The sequence below is a fragment of the Aedes aegypti genome, chromosome 2 (genome assembly GCF_002204515.2).
Source record: "Aedes aegypti strain LVP_AGWG chromosome 2, AaegL5.0 Primary Assembly, whole genome shotgun sequence".
Taxonomy (NCBI): Eukaryota; Metazoa; Arthropoda; class Insecta; order Diptera; family Culicidae; genus Aedes; species Aedes aegypti.
In genome coordinates, this window is record NC_035108.1 from 404,486,082 (window position 1) to 404,504,422 (window position 18,341).

Consider the following 18,341-nt stretch of genomic DNA (forward strand, 5'->3'; position numbering starts at 1 on the left):
TTAGTTGGTGCTAAATGCCTATATTTTGTCCAGCATTCCCCTGCATTCACCATTCAGATAAGTGTCCCACCCTTGTATCGACAGTCTTTGAATGGGACTCGACTTCAGCTGTATGGGTCATTGTTTGTATACAATGACCATGGTAACCACGAACCAACATACTCTCTTTGGAAAAACGCGGGAAAATCTTTCCACGATGTGTACGAGTGGAAAATCCACTCCTCTCCAGGCGTGATATTCGGAAGAGAACTCCACACCACCCCCAGACTGAGAGTGAGTGCGCCCAAGGGAGAATGTTTGACATTGAGCAATCGTGTGTGAGTGGTGCCATTCAAGGACTCTCGGCTACAGGTCCAGACCTGGATCCATTCGGGCCAGTTCCGTCAGTCTGTGAGTGAAGTTCGGGCTCGTCGGTCGCAAGCAACTGGTCGCTCCTGGTAGGAGGTTTCGCGCCGTTCGGTCGTTGTCCTGGTATATTGCTGACTATACTGACGGTACTACTACTACTACTATTGTTACTACTACTACTAATACCATCTCAATGATGTTGGCTTGGCTTGACCCCCGGGGGTAGTTGAAGCTCAAACCAACCCGAAAAAAGAATAAATCCAACAACAACTAGCATATGCATTAGCAGCCAGAGCCGAACACCTAGTCTGGCTCAAATAGGTTGAAAGAGTTTTGCCAGTGAGTGTTTGCTAAGAGCATTGTGGCGATGGTTCGGTAACGTGGAGAGGGGGTGATTAAGGTACACTGGCGTGCACACGGTTCGGTCGATTGGTGCTGTTGAAATGTTTAGGTTCTTTTGGATTGGAATAGTGAATCAAATGCATTCTTGTCCATTAAAAGGAGAAAACTACTGAAAGTGCCATTGGCAAGGTATGCGTTTGGGATTGCTGGCAGTGGAAAAGTAGAGTTTCCAGGGTCATACTTGATGAGACATTATTTTAGAGATTTTTACGTTTGTTGGAGGCCTTGAACGCGATTGAAAGAACATCGTGCATCGTAATATTTAGCCTGTTCGCTCAAATATTGCTGTGAGCGTTTGAAATGCAAATATCAAATGCGGAAACACCAAATGCGATAAGATTTTTAATAAGGAAGGCGAAGTCAAGGATTCATTTTTATTGCTAGGTTAGCGTTGATATCGATCATGGTTGCTAAATATCCTTTGGTTACTTTGTGTTACCGCATTTGAAGCCCAGTTGAACTGGATTTGCACGTCAAACGCAAACAGTAATAAAACTATAAAGCTGCAATTTTGACGAAAATATACATACTTATAATCTAATATTTAAATTTTAGTGTATCAAACAAAATTACAGTATGGGCGTATTACAGTAGACGCGCAACAATTCAGCAAGACCAAGCTGGGTTCGAATCCCGCCGGTCGAGGACCTTTTTGTAACTAAAATTATCTCGACTTCCCAGGACAGGGGGTATTTTCGTGTTTGCCACACGATATGCGCAGGCAAAATGGTTATTTGGCAAAGAAAGCTCTCAGTCAAGCTGAGCTAATCTAAGAAGCAGGATATATTTAAGTTAGGACGTATTGTTAGAGAGAAGAATAATTAGTGCACTTACTGAAAATGAATACCTTTTACTACCACAATCTTTCCTTTTGTTTCAAGTATCGGTTACCTACCTTTGACATTGTACAAGCCTCTGAATTTACCTTGAAAAATGACTGTGATTGAATGAAATCGTGACATCGCTGTAGGCAACGTTGTTACTCATTTTTATACAATTTATTTCTGCCCCTAATAGCATCCCAGATAACCAGAATGTACATATAATGGAATCACCTTTTGCGTTATGCGATGCTTATATGTGGAAAGTTTCACGTATAAGATGGTGCGAAAAGGCCTTATACGTACAAATGTGGAGGCGATATACGTGCATTTTTATATGATGAAAAATGGCATGTAATGCGAGTGTATCGATTTTATTGCGAATCAATCTGTACTCATATACGACTTAATTTATGATAACAAAGTTCATTTGACAGCTGCTACGGATTGATCCGACTAACTTTGTATGAGTATACGGAACGAAACAAAATGTACATATGAACTCAGAAAATAACGTTTTATGCGAGAAAACCCATCAATCAAACGATTTCATCCACCATGTAGTGCGGGTGTGATGCAATTTGTATAAATAAACGACTTTGTTCGTAAGCTGTTATGCGACTTCTGGTTGTCTGGGATGTTAAAAAGGTATAGCCATTGAGGAAATACCGCTGAAATTCATCGATGTTTGTCTTCTAATGCAAATGTTCATGTTTTTTTTCTTGTACATTTTGCATTTTCCAATAAAACCTCTAGAAACATAATTATTTTTACAATTAAATAAGGATGGTATTTATATGTGAGAGAAAGTATATACTATCTAACACTTAACTTAGTCGGATACTTTTGAATCGATGGATATTTTTTCGCTATTCACAATTTACTTTTTTGTTTGTTAAATTTTTACTATGAAAATGGTGTTCATCTTTTTTGAACAGGAATAAATGTTATTTTGTTTTCAATCCTGTGGATCATCACAAGGGACCCGAGAATGTTTTCTGGAGATTTCTCCAGAAAGGTGGAAAAATCTGCAAAGGATTAAATGGCAAATATGCTAGGAATAACATATGATTAAATTCAAGAACGATCTTAGTTTCATTTTCAAGCATTGCATAAAATTAAAACGGACACGCATTCGCCCAGAAATGGAGAATCTATTCAACAACAACCATTTTAATAACGTTATATAATACATGTTTATTCAATTATCTTACCTTGGCTGTTCAACAATATTGACGTTATAAGAAGCAACGACAACGTTTATTAAACATTTTAACCGCCAGGTTTCCATATGACATAAGAAATGCTTGTTCAGCATTTATTGAACAGGATTCCATGACATGTTATTTCTAAACTGTTGAAGAAAAGTTGTTGATGCCATTCTTACTTATGATTACAAGTATACAAAATAGTAGGCTTTGTTCAGCATTAGCTCAACGGAAAAACATGCTGAAGACAGTCTGTTTTGGAGCTTTGTTCGACTGAAATGGATATCATATTTATTTATAGAATTGATTGTATAAACGCACCAAAAAAGGTTTCTTCGATGTTTCTTCAACATTTTTTTATGATTGAAATAGCAAAATATTCGTATTTATTTGTACACTTTATTACACACTCAAATCGATGTACCTAGAATTTGACACATTATTATTAAATTTCAATTAATTAAACATTATTGTGATGCCGGACCTTGAACCCAGGACCTTCCAATTTACAGGTGCATGCATCTCCACTGCTCCAACCAAGGTTACATACATCAGCGGGTTTAAAGCAATACTTAAAGATATAATAAGCTAATCGAACATCTCATTGTGAATATGTTGCTTAAACATCGTCTAAGTGTTTTGCTTGCCTTCGGTGTATATAAACACCATTAAACGCAACTTATCAAAGCTATCAGCTTTATTACAGTTTCATGACAGACGAATAATCGCCTTATAAAAGCATGCAGTTGAATTGAAACTGTACGTTGACTATTTATTTGGATAACGGTGATCATAGGTAATAATGACTTCTACAACTTTTCTTCAACAATTTAGTAATTATTCGTCATACAACCCTGTTAGACAAATGATGAATAAGCATTTCTGGATGTTTGATGGATAATTGGTGGATTAAATGTTGAATACGCATTGTAGAATCTATTTATAATGTACCGTAATCCGGGGTAACATTGATCATTTTTCTGAATGTTTCTTCAATATTTCGTTTGAAAATGAAAATGAATCTTCGGTAGCGTCATCCTTAACAATTAAAATTATTATTTCGAAAAGTTGACAAATTCACGCATAAGGTAAACACAATTTTTACAAGACTATTAACTTTTATTAGCTTATGAATATAAGAAAGAGAAGCACCATTCATGATTTGAAAATGTTTCATCAATAAATGATAATACGAACTTTTGATGAGGTGAGTCATTCCGATCAATGTTACCCCGCTGATCAATGATACCCCGGATTACGGTAACTACTGTTGAATAGCCGAGTTAAGATCATTGAATAAACATGTACCATATTACGTTAATAAATCAGTTGTTATTGAATAGATTCTCCATTTCTGGGCGAATAACGCCTGCATAATAGTTTCCATAATAGTTTCATTTCAGCTAAGACAATTGATAAACAACTGACAGCTAAATAAAACAGCTTTGAGAAACTGTTCTTAAATACCAGTTTGGGGAAGTTGGTTGATACTTGTATGTTGAAGAGTTTTTCGATTACGAGCAATGGTTGAGTTCAATGTATTTAAACGCAAATATATGTTTATCTTTGCAGCAGTTCTGAGCCATGTAAGTATTGCTGAAAAAGTGACAAAACAAGTGAAATATTGATATTGAAAAAGCTTGTCATTCGGCTTTTTGTCACATATGGAACAACAATATCTGAATGGATAGAAACACTTCATCTTCTAGTATTATAGAGAAGCCATTAAACAACCAAACTAAACTATCAATCAACGTTATTTCAACCTTGGTTCAACTAGCTTCTGAAATAACATGAAAGTGAGGAACTAAAGTGCTTCTTAGAATGTATGCAACATTCGATCATCTCTTTATATAACATATACTTTTGTTCACCAGTTACAGCTGTTATAAAGCACTAGTTAAGCTGATATGTTTATTAATCGCCCAAAATTGTTTCTTGGGATGAGCACTGCTATTTGAAACCACTTGTGATTGTTGGGAGGCATTTTAACTGCACGGACTAGTTTTGATTCAGTGAATTAAAAACGCTTTTTTGTTGCTGAATAAACGCTGATTAAAAGGAATTAAGGATATATGTTACTCTGACTCTTTTACACTTATGCTTCAATTATGTTGCGTTTTTGACATTCGATGGCTTGTTATAGAGAAGGTGTACAGGTATTTGCCATGTACCAGTTATTCGCCAACCCGGATTATATATCGTTTTACGACATATATGGTTGCCAATTGTTTAGTATTCGCTAAATTGCTTTAAGATGATACGAAAACATTCTTGAAAATCGCAAAATTTTCTCAGAAAATAATAGGAAAAAATCATTTTCCTTAAAATGTTTACTCCTTTGCACTTATTTTCCGCCATGGTGTTCCTGATTCGCCACCCTCCGTAAGAAATCAACGTAGGTGGCGAATTCAGGAGCCGAAATTAAAATCGTGGCTGATACTGGTGCAAGTGGTCTAGTATTCGCCACCCTAATTTTTAATACACATGGCACTTTTGATTCACTTCGGAAGTGGTTTTTTTTAAAGCTACAGAGCTCATATTTGGCCACAACATGCGTCGTGTAGTGATGTGCTTATTATTGTAAAGTTTCAGACAATTCAGCCGAGAAAAACCTCCCATGCCAAAGTGAATCATGGAAGTGCCCAAGTGGTTCTGCACCCTATTAAAAAAAAACCCAAACGATTTCGAAATACAAAAAGCAACGTTGAAAATAGAGAGAAGGTGATATACCATGTTTATGTTGTGTTTCGCTCTCCACAGAGGCGTTACACTTTTTTGACAGTCAGATGCAACGTTTCTGAATTTGTTGCATTAAACCAGCCCGTTTTTTCGTCAAAACCAGTATTGACGAAGAAGCTTTTAATGCCTTGTTGTACAAATCCATATAATGCTGAAGGAATACTGGTGTAAGTGCTCATTGGTAATTTGGGTAAGGAATATAGTAAATGAAAAAGACGGAATATTTTCTGTCACAAAACTGGATCAGCCAAAAAAAAAAGGGAAAACAGGGACAAATGGAGTTATAAAATATGTAACATATTTTTTATACTCCTTTCACACAGGAGTCAATTCGCATCGAAGAAGCATTTGGATAATAGTCCGTGCAGTAAAAATGATTTTAATCTACCGAGGGTATTTTAATAATGGGTCATGCACAAATTATGTCAAACCAAGCGTGACAAGCCTTACACAAATTTCAGAAGACTCATGGGGATTTTTTTATTTCCGTACAAAGTGGGCCGAAGGGTCACTTGAAAATTTTCCACGAGCATAGTTTGTCCGGCTTTTCTTTACAAATTTTCTCAACGGTGGAAAATTTTGTGAAAAACTTTTTCCAGTAAATATTTTTTTTTGTTCCTGAGATTTTTGCTTTCATTTTCATAAAAAAACTTTGTTTCTACGATGCTTCTCTCTTGAGTTATGATTTTCCAAAGAAAAGGCTCAAAATGGCACATTTGCACTTTTTTTTTACAAAATTGGCCATAACTCAAAAACGAAAAAAAGTACATTTCAAAAATTTCAGCGATTAAAGCTTATGAAATTATCTTCTCAAAAATATTGTTTTGAAAATTTTCCACGAGTTGGATCATAGTTTTTCCGGCTTTTCTTTACGAATTTTCTCAACGGTGAAAAATTTTGTGGAAAACTTTTTCCAGTTAATATTTTTTTTTGTTCCTGAGAAAATTTGCTGTCATTTTCATAAAAAAAACTTTGTTTGTATGATGCTTCGTTCTTGAGTTATGATTTTTCAGGGGAACACAAAAAATTTTCAACTGAGTTTTCCGGGAAAATAGGCGACCCTGAATTTTTCTCCATTTGTTTTTTATTCATATATTGATGAGCCCTGCCTGTGGAAAAAGTTTCATGAAAATCACACTCTCAACTCTGTACTCGCTGTACTGCATTTCCCCAGAATTAATAAAATTTATCTGAAAATAGATGCTAGCTTACAAATTTATGTTTGCCACTATGACAGACATATTTTTTATTCTGATAAATTAACTATTGAAGGATAAACGCTCTTCAAGATTTATTTTCTTGGGGCCGCATAATGTTTGCGGGTGGTTAAAAGGCTTTGTAACTCAGATATGATTGGAAAACACTATTTTTGGAAAGCTTACATTTCAATTGGTGTACACCATTGCTTATTTAGTTTTTGTAGCTATTTAAACTCAGTACTTTCTCTACTGTCTGCTGTAGGCCTCGAGATTCAAGAAGAACTTAGACAAAAAGGGATTTCTAATTTAATACAAAATAGTGGCTAAATAGCTAAAATAGCCAAGCATTTTAGCGATCTGATTAAAATGCTGAATAACGCAAGTTTCACCAATTTGAGTCAACCAAAATGCTCTTTCATTGGTTTTATCCTATTCTAAGGAACAGTCAGCGATTGGTTTCACGAGAATTACTTTTTTCTAGCTTCTTAAATAGCCCCTACTTGCTGTGCACGCCAGTGGCAAGCCTTTCGGACAGGATAGAAGCTATAGTCCTATGTAGCAACACTGGGAGAAACCAACTGCGAGAGTGAACGAGACGCCAAAGTTTCGCCCTCATCCGGCTTTGCAGGGATGGTCGATGGTTCGCTGAGTAGACTTTCGATGCTTGTTGGCGATTTTTGTCGGCGCTGGACGGAGGACCCGCTGCACGCCACGCTGATTCCTAATGGTGCCATCAAAAAGTAATGCCCCGCGTCGTGTTGCTCTGGCGCGGTGTGCATCCGAGTGCATTTCCGGTGATTGGGAAACTGGGTTACGTAATCAGGTTGTTTTGGGATGTTAGGAACCTGGTGAGATCTCCGACGTGAGTGGGAGTTGTGGGAGCTTGGGAGAGTCCTACCAGAGTGAGAGACTAAACGGATCTGTCGGCCGTCTTCGGATGATGTTTCAAGAGTGGCTGGGCTGCAGTGCATTTCCATTGGTTCTGATGGCAGTAACAAAGAGTGCAACACTGGCGAACAAAGGCTTAGCATTCTACGGATAGTGAAGATATGGTGGAGAATGTCCCTTATGAATGTAAGTCTACCGTGAAATCAACTTTCCGTCCGAAAGGTGAACAGCAAAGCTGGGTTTTTGGTGGTGTCTGTGTGTCGGTGGGAGTGTGCCATTGAAAGCAAGAAAAGCCCTTGTCGTGTAGCATGTGCCTAATGAGAAAAATAATCAATATTGCTTCGGTTTTGAGAAATTTCCCTCTCAGTCGTGACGACGATTCACAGTTGCCGTGGGAAAGTAAGAGTGTATGTTTTGGGAATAATTTACTGTTCTGAGGCAATTGTTGAAGAAGAAGCTCCTACACTATTAGCGACGCTGGAGTGCAATTTTTGGTGGAATATGGGGAGTCCCGGACAATTTCAGGGACAGTGCGACTGAAGATGGCATTTAGATTTTTTTGAAGAGACACAACTCGAGTGAACAGGTAAGCTAAGTTTGAAGAACCAAATTTTTATTAGAAACATTTCAAACATGACATTCATTTAATTATCCTATTGTTTACAACATATTCTATTTCTTTTCCCAAGTAGCCTCTAGTTCGCTAATTTGCCTTTTTGGTTTTAAAGGGCTATCATATGGCTAATATAGGGCATGTTAGGTCTGTAATAGCCTTATACTAGCACAGAGAACGAATTAAAGTGCTATTCGATTACTTGGGTTATCATAGTAATTTTGATATTTTACAGGCTATTTGAATAAACTTGTGTGATGTGATTATTATAATGCACTTTTTTAAAGTAAAACTTTTATCTAGCATGAGCATCTGATCAATTTATTGGAACCCCTCTCATCGTGACAACATGTCTGCTTGAAGGTTTCAAATAAAGAGCTTTTGGTTTATGTGGGAATATTATTAGTTGAGTTTTGGAAGCATTAGGAGAAATCTTCCATTTTTGCAAATATGAAGAAAATATATTCAAACATTTTTGCAATCGACTACAGATGACACGCAGGCTTCGTCCTTTGGCGGAGAGGCCTGTGTCATCCGCAAACAAGGATTTTTAACATCTCTGAGGTTACTCAGGTAAGTCAGATGTGAATAATTGTATAATATTTGTCCCAAAATACTGACTTAAGATACACCAGCTCTTTCAGGAAGTCTTTCAGACCTGGAGTTCTGATAATTAACCTGAAGTGTACGATTTGACAGATAACTTTGAACTAATCTAACAATGTATGTCGGAAAATTAAAGTTTTTTTAATGTTACAATCAAGCCTTCATGCCACAGTCGAATGGCTTTTCTATGTCTAGAAGAGCAAGACAAGTAGAATAGCCTCCAGATTTGATGCAACGAATCAAATTTGTTACACGTAAAAGTTGATGAGTGATTGAATGTCCATAGCGGGACCAGATAGCCGTAGCGGTAAACGCGCAGTTATTCAGCAAGACCAAGCTGAGGGTCGTGGGTTCGAATCCCACCGGTCGAGGATCTTTTCGGGTTGGAAATTGTCTCGACTTCCCAGGGCATAGAGTATCTTCGTACCTGCCACACGATATACGCATGCAAAAATGGTCATTGGAACAGTAAGCTTTCAGTTAATAACTGTGGAAGTGCTCATAAGAACACTAAGCTGAGAAGCAGGCTCTGTCCCAGTAGGGACGTAATGCCAGAAAGAAGAAGAAGCGGAATCCAAACTGTTCACTGGCAAAAATTAAAATTTTGTTGATGGGGATTGCCATTTTGCTCAAAATAACCTTTTAAAAAAAATTACTGATTGAGGAAAGCAAGCTGATTGATCGATACCTAGAAGCTTCTGCAGGATTTTTGTCTGGTTTTAAAATTGGTACAACCTTAGCATTTTTCCGTTTGTCAGGAAAATATGCTATCTGAAAACATTTGTTAAATATATCAACTAAGAATGATCAAATACTTTCTGGAAGTTTCTTGATGAGGATGTAGAAAACTTCATCATCGCCAGGAGCTTTAATATTTTTGAATTTTTTAATAATAGTTCTCACTTCTTCCAAATCAGTCTCCCAGGAATTTTTGAAAACGTTCTCTTGATTGAGAATATTTTCGAAGTCCTGAGTAACTTTATTTTCTATTGGACTAGTAAGTCCTAAATTAATTGGGCTTCGTGGCCCTGCGGTTAGCGGCGTCAGTCGTCTGGGTGTATGGTGCCACGAAGTGTGGGTTCTATTCCCGCTCCAGTCGGTGAAAACTTTTCGTCGAACGAAAAATTCATCACTGGGCTGCTGGGTGTTTCGTGTTGTCCGTTGCCTAATGTTAGTGATCGTTCAGTCTGTGCAGCCTATGTGCTGAAGACGATGTAAATTGTCTTTAAAAATTGTGCGCTCTTTAATTGTGCGTTTTTAAGACGGTTCAAGAGTTTAAGATTATCGTCTATAATCACGGATTCAAATTTTGGAATTGCAATGCTCCTGGGTTCAACAATGGAATTTGTTAAAGTTTCACGAGCATTGGTTAAATCAAGTTTTGTTCGTAAAGAAATGTTAACATCCAGGTTAGAGCCAATATATGTTTCATATACAGTCACCCCACAGTTATGGATCGCACACAGATATGGATCAAAGTTGGCTTAAACGGAGAATATATCATCCAATAGAGCTGCAATTACGCAGAACACATTTTATCTACGTGAACCATAAATCTGTACAGCATTGCAATCAATCATAATATCTTCTAGCATATTTTATTCGTTCGTATGAAATAAAATATTATCCGTATTCATAGAATCGTTGATTCATAACTGTGGGGCATTGAAACTCGTACCACAGTTATGAAACAACAATAAGACGATTCCGAAAGAAACGCCGGAACGTATACTTTCACTAACACACCATTCGTTTACTTCACAGATAAATTGCTTTTATAGTGTTTTGATCCATAATATGAGTCGATTTGATCCATAATAAGGACCCTCCTGTTCCACTGATCCACATCTGTGGGATGGACAACGTTTGAAATTACTATCGTAATCGACACTTTCTCGTAAATAATCGAGATTTTTTATGTGTTTTCTCGAAAACAACTATATTCGGCATAGCCAGGCGGGTAATTTTGTTTTGTACAAGGTCACCATGATTTGTAATCATATTTTATTCTAAAAATTGACCCTTAGCTGATCCATAACTGTGGGGTGACTGTATATTCCAGTCGGCTCGAAAATAATTGAAAGGATTGAGAATCGCTTCATGGGATATTTGAAACGTAACAGGGACATGAACAGAATCAAAATCAGCATGAGTAACTAATTGGCTACAAAGATGACTAGAGTCGGTTAAGACCAAATCAATCGTATATGGATTTCTTGAAGAGGGAAGGGATGTAGGGCTGTCAGGGTATTAAATTGAAATATATCTGCCGTTGGAATTACTTTGAGAATTAGTCCATGTCGATGTTTGGCATTTAAGTCACCAATGACAAAAAATTTGGACTTATTGCGAGTCAATTTTCGCAAGTCAGTTTGGAGCAAATTAACTTGCTGCCCAGAGCATTGAAAAGGCAAATAGGCAGCTTTGAAAGTATATTTACCAAGCCTTGTTTCAACAGAAACACCTAAAGTTTCGAAAATTTAAGTTTCAAATGACGAAAACAGTTGATGTTTTATACGCTTATGAATGATGATAGCAACTCCCCAACATGCCGCATCAAGTCGATCATTACGAAATCAAAAAAGTTAGGATCTCTTTTAAGTTTAGATCCAGGTTTCAAATACGTTTCAGTAATAACTGCTATAAGTACGTTATTAGCTGTAAGAAAATAAACAGCTCGTCCTCTTTACCATTCAAAGAACGAGCATTACAATTTAATATATTTAAATTATTATATATTGGATCCATTAGAAAAACGTAATCCAATAACAATTTGATTAGTAAATTTTACACCAACTCGGACTGCTTCAGTCATAGTGGTGTCTTTGAACATTGCATCAATCATTAGATTCAATTGTTCAGTTAGAACATTAAAATCAGAGGCAGACATATCACTTAAAGTGGGTACATTATCTGATGATTTTCCGTTAGAATTTTCGTTAGACGAAGAGGCGGAGTAGATGTTACCTGTAGCGGCAAGGTTTTTTTTTCCATTTGATTTGAAACAAGTAGAATGGGTACTCATAGTACGAATAGGGAAGCAGTTCAAATTACCTGCTACAATATCGGCAAAGGACTTTCCGTGGGTAGATACATTCGAATCGAACGGATACCCGTCGGATTAAAATTAGTTTGTGAATGAGCATGATTATAATCTTCCTGATGGGTATGATTTTTGATCAGGCGATAGTTAACTGAAAAATGAGCATTGTTCGATACTCTACCAGGGAAATGCCGGAAACGACCGTTATTGTAACGGATATTACTGTTTATCTGCCTCGACGACTCGCCTACGCGAAGGGCAAGCCCTAAAATTTGACTTATGATTGCCCCCATAATTGGCGCATATGACTTTATCGGTATCTTCCTTCAATGGACAGACGTCCTTGGAGTGAAAAGAACCTCTGCAAATCATGCATTTAACATCCATGCGACAATTTTTTGTACCATGACCCTACTATTGGCACCGACGGTACTGAGTGGGGTTCTGGCAATTTCCTCCAGGTTTCTGAAAAGGTTCCTATGTCACACGGACATCGAACACAAGTCTAGCTTTTTCTAAAGCTTTAATATCATTTTTTAGATCTTTCTTGTTAAAGTGAACTAAATAATATTCTTGAGAAAGCCCTTTCCGAACAATTCCAGATTGGGTTCTCTATTTCATAATGATTACTAGGACTGGGGAAAATCCAAGTAAATCATTTATTCCATTTTTGATCTCTTCAGGTGACTTATAGTCACTTGACAACTTTGAACAAAGGTTCAGTTTTGTGGTCATAAGTAAAACATTTGTGCTTTTTCTCTTCAAGATGTTTGAGAAGAAGTTGGCGATTTTCAAGAGTTTCCGGCAAAACGCGACAGTCCCCTTTCTTTGCGATTTGGAAGGAGACCTTGATTCCTCTAATGGATTTCAAGATCTCCTGCCTAAATCCCCCAAATTCGAAACAACTTACCACGATAGGCGGCACTGTATGCTTCCTCACTTGAATCAAAGAGCCTAGGCTAGTAACTGCTTCGATTTGGTGTTCGGCTAATTTGTCTAAAGCATAAAACTGATTGTTCGTTTCGATGCAATTTCAAAATTAACCATTTCACCCTTGGAAGTAAGTTCGCATTCCGGAGAAACGTCCTTTCTTCCATTCTTGCCACGTTTAGTTACAGTTTTAAACCCCACTTTTTTGGAAGGAAGTTGTGAATTCAAAGATTTGCTCTTCCTTTTGTTTGTAGCTGCAACCATATATAGTGAATAAACGAAAGAAGCCGAGAACTCCTAAAAGAGGTTTCTTCCCAAGACGGTGTCCAAGAAGGATAACCACCGCTAGCTTTCGCCAACGGGTCCAACGAAAAATCGAAAGCACGGGTCCAAACAAGGATCGTAAAGGGATCAATAGTAGACTGTGTACTGTTTTAGTAGCACTCAAATACCGTTTTTAATTTTAGCACTGAAAAGTACTGTTTTTGTAGCACTGAAAAGTACTGTTTTATTGCTTTGGGTTGTTTTTAAGAAAACTTCCAAGAGCAGAGAGAATTCGTGTACGCACAGCACGAAGGTACGATGCACACTGAATATCAGGCTCATATTTGAGGAAAATATGTGTCGTATTTACATGCTTCTTTCTGCAAAATTTAAGAAAATATATTCGAAATTATACCCCATGTCAAAGTTAATCATGGAGCTGCCCATTAAAATTTGCTGAACATAAAGCTGTACCCTAAGTTGTATTAAAAGACCCGAATGGACGGAATCAGCATACGTCACACGCCAACATTTTGATTGATTGATTCGCCAAGCAATTAGCTAATAGCCATATCCAGCTCAGCCTAAAACTCATGACACGATAATTAAAATCAGATTTCCCTGCCGCATCCTCCTCGAATTTACCGATGGAAGCTGATTCCGTTACTTCCAACAATTTAACTTTATGATTAATTTTCTCAGACGTTTCAAGAGTGGTACGGACAAAGTTCTATACACATCAGGAAAAAAAATCGCTAGTTGTAAATCCTTCAGCATCACGCTAGCACAGTTTGATGAATATATAATTTTTGAACGACAGGCAGACTTTTGGTGTCGTGTCGTGAAGCTAGTCAGATTTCAGCAAAGTAATCCACATAGCTTTCTACTCGCAAATGTAACAAAGCAGAAAATGGGGATGATGGTGATTTTTTCTCTCTCTGGTTGTATTATCCATTGAAGCCGTCTGTGGAGAATTATTTAAAGAAAGTATTTCAATGAAACATTAAATTTAGACTATGACAAGCGTGGTTCAAATTTCAAAAGCCGAATCATGTATAGGATTTTTTCGTGTCTATATATTTTTATAAGTTTTGATAAATGCAGAAAATTTTCGTTTTCTTCTTCTTCTGGCGGTTTGTTCATCAGTTGTTAATCGAGTGCTTCTTTGCAACAACTTGTAGTTTTCCGAGTAATCCTCAAAGGACAATAGTTGGAGTTACTGAAAAAACACCTGGATAATTTAGAAGGAGGAGTTGCCGAAGTACGCAGAAGTTTTCTCAAGAGTTCGTCCTGCAGAAATCATAGACATTTTTCCAAGAGTTGTTTCAGAAATTCCTTTTTATGTTATTTCCAGAATTACTCAGAATTTTCCTGGATAAATACTTTGAGTGCTTATTTTAGGAATTGCCTCCGAAGGTATTTTTTAATAAAATCCTAGGGACTTCCTCAAGAAATTTCTGTTGAATATTTAGGATAAAGTTTGATTCAATGAATAGCATTACTAAGGATGAATTTATGATGAAGTGTACATATTATTGAATAAATTTCTTATACTGACTACTCTTCAAAGAGCTTGTAGCGATCTTGTCAAGCGTGGAAGTCACTGTAATGGAAAAACAGTATAAATAATTAAAAAGGATTTATGGAGTTTTTCAACAATTCAATATGGATATCGTTAGAGAAATTTGCCAGAAAATACCTAGAAAATTTTACGGATATCAAACTATGTATCTATGCTTTCCATTTAAAGTTCCTTTGGAAAGTTTTCCTACAATCCTTTTTAAGGTTCTTCCAACCGTTTTGTCAGCCATTTCGCAAGGATTATTCGGAGGAACTATTTCAGAATTTCATTCAAGAATGACTTCGAAATTTCCTCCTCCTTCTCTTCACAACTGCAACGATTTTGCTGATTTTTCCATAGTTTCTTTAAAAAACTTGTTTCAATGATTTTGACAACGATATTTTCAGTAATTTCTCCAAAGTTGTCTCTGTAAGGAATTTCTTCAGTGAAACCCTGATCGGTTTTTTGTTTCATAGGCTTCTCAACGTATTTCAGGTTTTACTCAAGTTGACACTTCAGAAAATTCTTCAAGTATATCTCCCGAAGTTCATCTAAGGGATATTTTGAATAATTTTTCCATTTTTTTTCAGTCATTTTTTGAGAATGGAACCAACATTTAGAGCAAAAACTTTTTCAGAACTACAGTTCGGACTCGATTATCCGGAGTATCGATTTTATTTTCACTCCGGATAATCAAATCCTCCGGATAATCGAATCACTGAAAGAAAAAGAAAAATCTACGATCCAAGAAATAATCTACGATAAAATATTATCTTTTTTAGTTATTTTATTTATATTATTTTATTTCTAGGAATATTAGGGGTCTTCAGAAAAAAAATGTTCTTTGACCAGCACACACACAAAAACCCTTTTTCAAACCCCCCTTGTCCTACATACACCCAAAACTGCTAAATCATTCATATTGTATATTTCAATAATAAATTATCTCAAATATATGCATAAAACTGAAAATATTAAAAAACATATTCCGGATAATCGAGTCTAAAATTCCGGATAGTCGAGTCGCCCGATAATCGAGTCGCCGGATAATCGAGTCCACCCTGCGTTCGATTTTGACAACGGTTACTCCAATGATTCCTCCAAAATCTAGGAGAACTTCAAGATATTATCCCAGTAACTTCTCCAAATAACCCCTTATAGGATTTCACTAAAAACAGAAAAAAAGCATCTTCCGTGATTTTCGGAACAAATTGTATTCCAAGGGTTTTCCACAAGAAATTTATTTATCCAGGTATGCAGATAAATGTTCACTCCAACTTTTTACGCCCTTTTTTTACGACCACTTTTTTACGGCCGAAATTCAGATTAACGACCGTTTTTATAAATGATCAATATCTTAAAAAGTATTTAAAATAGAGGTTCATGATGTTCAGCAGAATTGTTGAATAGATGGCTAACATGTGGTTGTTATTGAACTGCGGATTTCTGCCACCAGGCAGCGCTAGTGAGCATCGAAATTTTGTTTTACGTATAACTCAGGATCCTGACCACTAAGAAATATGGCGCTTTCGGCAAAGTTGTTCAGTAGCTCAAGCACTATTATTGTAAAAGCTATGAATTTAAAAATATTACCACCAGGCGGCGCTAGTGAGCATGACACTTTTGTATTGCGGTTATCTGAGGATCCTGACCACTTAGAAATATGGCGTCTTCGGAAAACTTGTTGAGTAGCTCAACTTTGCCCAAGACGCCATCTCTCTAAGTAGTCAGAATCCTGAGATTTACGCAAAACAAAAGTTTAATGATCACTAGCGCCACCTGGTGGCAAAAACTCGATTCTCTTGACTTTAATAATAATAGCCCTTGAGCTACTGAACAACTTTGCCGAAGACGCCATCCTTATAAGTGGTCAGGATCCTGAGATACCTGCAAAACAATGCATGCACACTAGTACTGCCTGGTGGCGCAATTTCACTTGAGCCGTGTTGCCAGCTACGACAAAATTTCATGGAAAACTGGATTACAGTCGAAGAGTATTGCTATGTTGCTAAGCATTATATTTTTCTATCCCGCTCAATTTTTATGGTTTTGATCTTTTTTTATTATTCATTTGTGCTTCGGCCGACTGTAACACTTCTTTCAACTTTGGTGAACATTCGGTATCGTTGCCTTTAAAATGTATTTATATTTGCATATCACACCCCCACATAATTGGCTCTTTTGATAATAATCAAGCAGTATTGCCATCTATTACCAAACTATGAAAACCTTATCGGCCATTTTGGAACGTTCTCAACCCATGCTTTAACTTTGCCGAATATCTCGGATCAGTATTTCCACATCTAGACGTATCATTTTTCAAAAACATGATTATAACCCTGATTTTTTTTACGACCGTTTCGTTTTACGACTCCCCGATAACGGTCGTAAAAAGAGGTTGTACATCCTTTAATACTCTGAGTATTTGGCAAAGATTACCTTCTGGACTATCTCCTGAAGTTTAAGAATTCCTCAATAAATTTCTCTGTAAATTTCACCAGTAATTTTCAGGTATTTCATGAGGATTTCTTTTAGTCTATGATTTTATGTAAGGTTTTTAAGGCAATTCTATAGAGATTTCTTCAAAAATCTTCAAAGAGTTTCTACAAAAGAAAAATCGAGGTAAAAGTTGTTCCTCACGGGATTCCATAACATTTTTTAGGAATTCCTTTGGGTATTACTTCAGATAACCTTCCAAAAATTACTCCCGGTTGGAATTTACTCAGAAATAACTTAAGCAATATGTTTTCCACGACTCCGCACATGATTCTTCTAGTGATTCCTTAAGTTATCTCTCGGAAGGATTCTTCTAGAAAAATGTTCTGGATTTCCATCACTACTTTCCTGAAACAATATTGACCAAGCAGTCTTTCGCTAGTTTTTGATATTCCCGACGTTTCGATTCGTTTGGAACTATTTTTAAGGATCTAAAATTTTTATATTTTAATGAATTTGCTAAAATCTTGACTAGAAAACCGTAGTAATTTGGAATTATGTCATGCTTTAATTTACTTGTAAAACCTGAAATTGATTATAGTAGTGAAATTTTCGAACCTTTCAAAAAGGTCCCAAACGAACCGAAACGTCGGGAAAAATCAAAACCTAGCGTTTTCAATTTCTTAAAGACTGCTTAGTCCACATTGTTTCAATAACATAATCTCAGTCGAAGCTCATCTAAAAATCAACGTCTCTACTTTCTTTGGTAATACCAAGACGGATCCGCAAAGGAGGTCTTCCATGGATTTCCACATGCATTGCTTAAGGATATATTTTGGAAATCCATCCAGGCATTCCTCTTGAAGGTACCCTTGAGATTATGTAGTAATTTCTAAAGAAATTTCTCCACAAACTTTTCTAAGGATGTCTTCAGCATTTCGATAGTTCCTTTAAGAGATTTTTCCTGTGATTACATCATCAAGTTCTTAAAGGATTATTCAATAACAACAATAGTGGATGTTTTCTACCAGTAAATGGTGCATAATTACTCAAGAGATTTCTCCTAGAGACCTACACGAGATTCAGACAAAAAATCTTCCAGGGAGAGACATGCATAGTTACTAAGGTGCAGCTTATTTATCAACATTTCAATCACATAAAAAGAGAAACCTCAAAATTTGAGTAAAAATATTAACATTTAAAAGTGGCCCAAGGAACTTGAAAGTGAATATTCAAATTATAAAAAATTAACTTCAGTGAAGTACACATTATTCTGTTAT

General features: G+C 36.6%; 1 protein-coding gene across 3 annotated transcripts in view; it reads left to right on the forward strand.

Annotated features, from left to right (window-relative positions):
* Positions 1-400: 400 nt before the first annotated feature.
* Positions 401-18,341, forward strand: part of LOC5571858 (adenylate cyclase type 3) — a 210,622-nt gene continuing 192,681 nt past the window's right edge. Inside the window, exons 1-2 of one of the 3 annotated variants that reach the window (XM_021847233.1) lie at positions 401-494; positions 7,202-8,194. The gene's annotated coding sequence lies outside the window, so the exon portion shown is untranslated. The remainder of the gene's footprint in view (positions 495-7,201; positions 8,195-18,341) is intronic. The other 2 variants (XM_021847234.1, XM_021847232.1) reach the window with 2 other exon arrangements.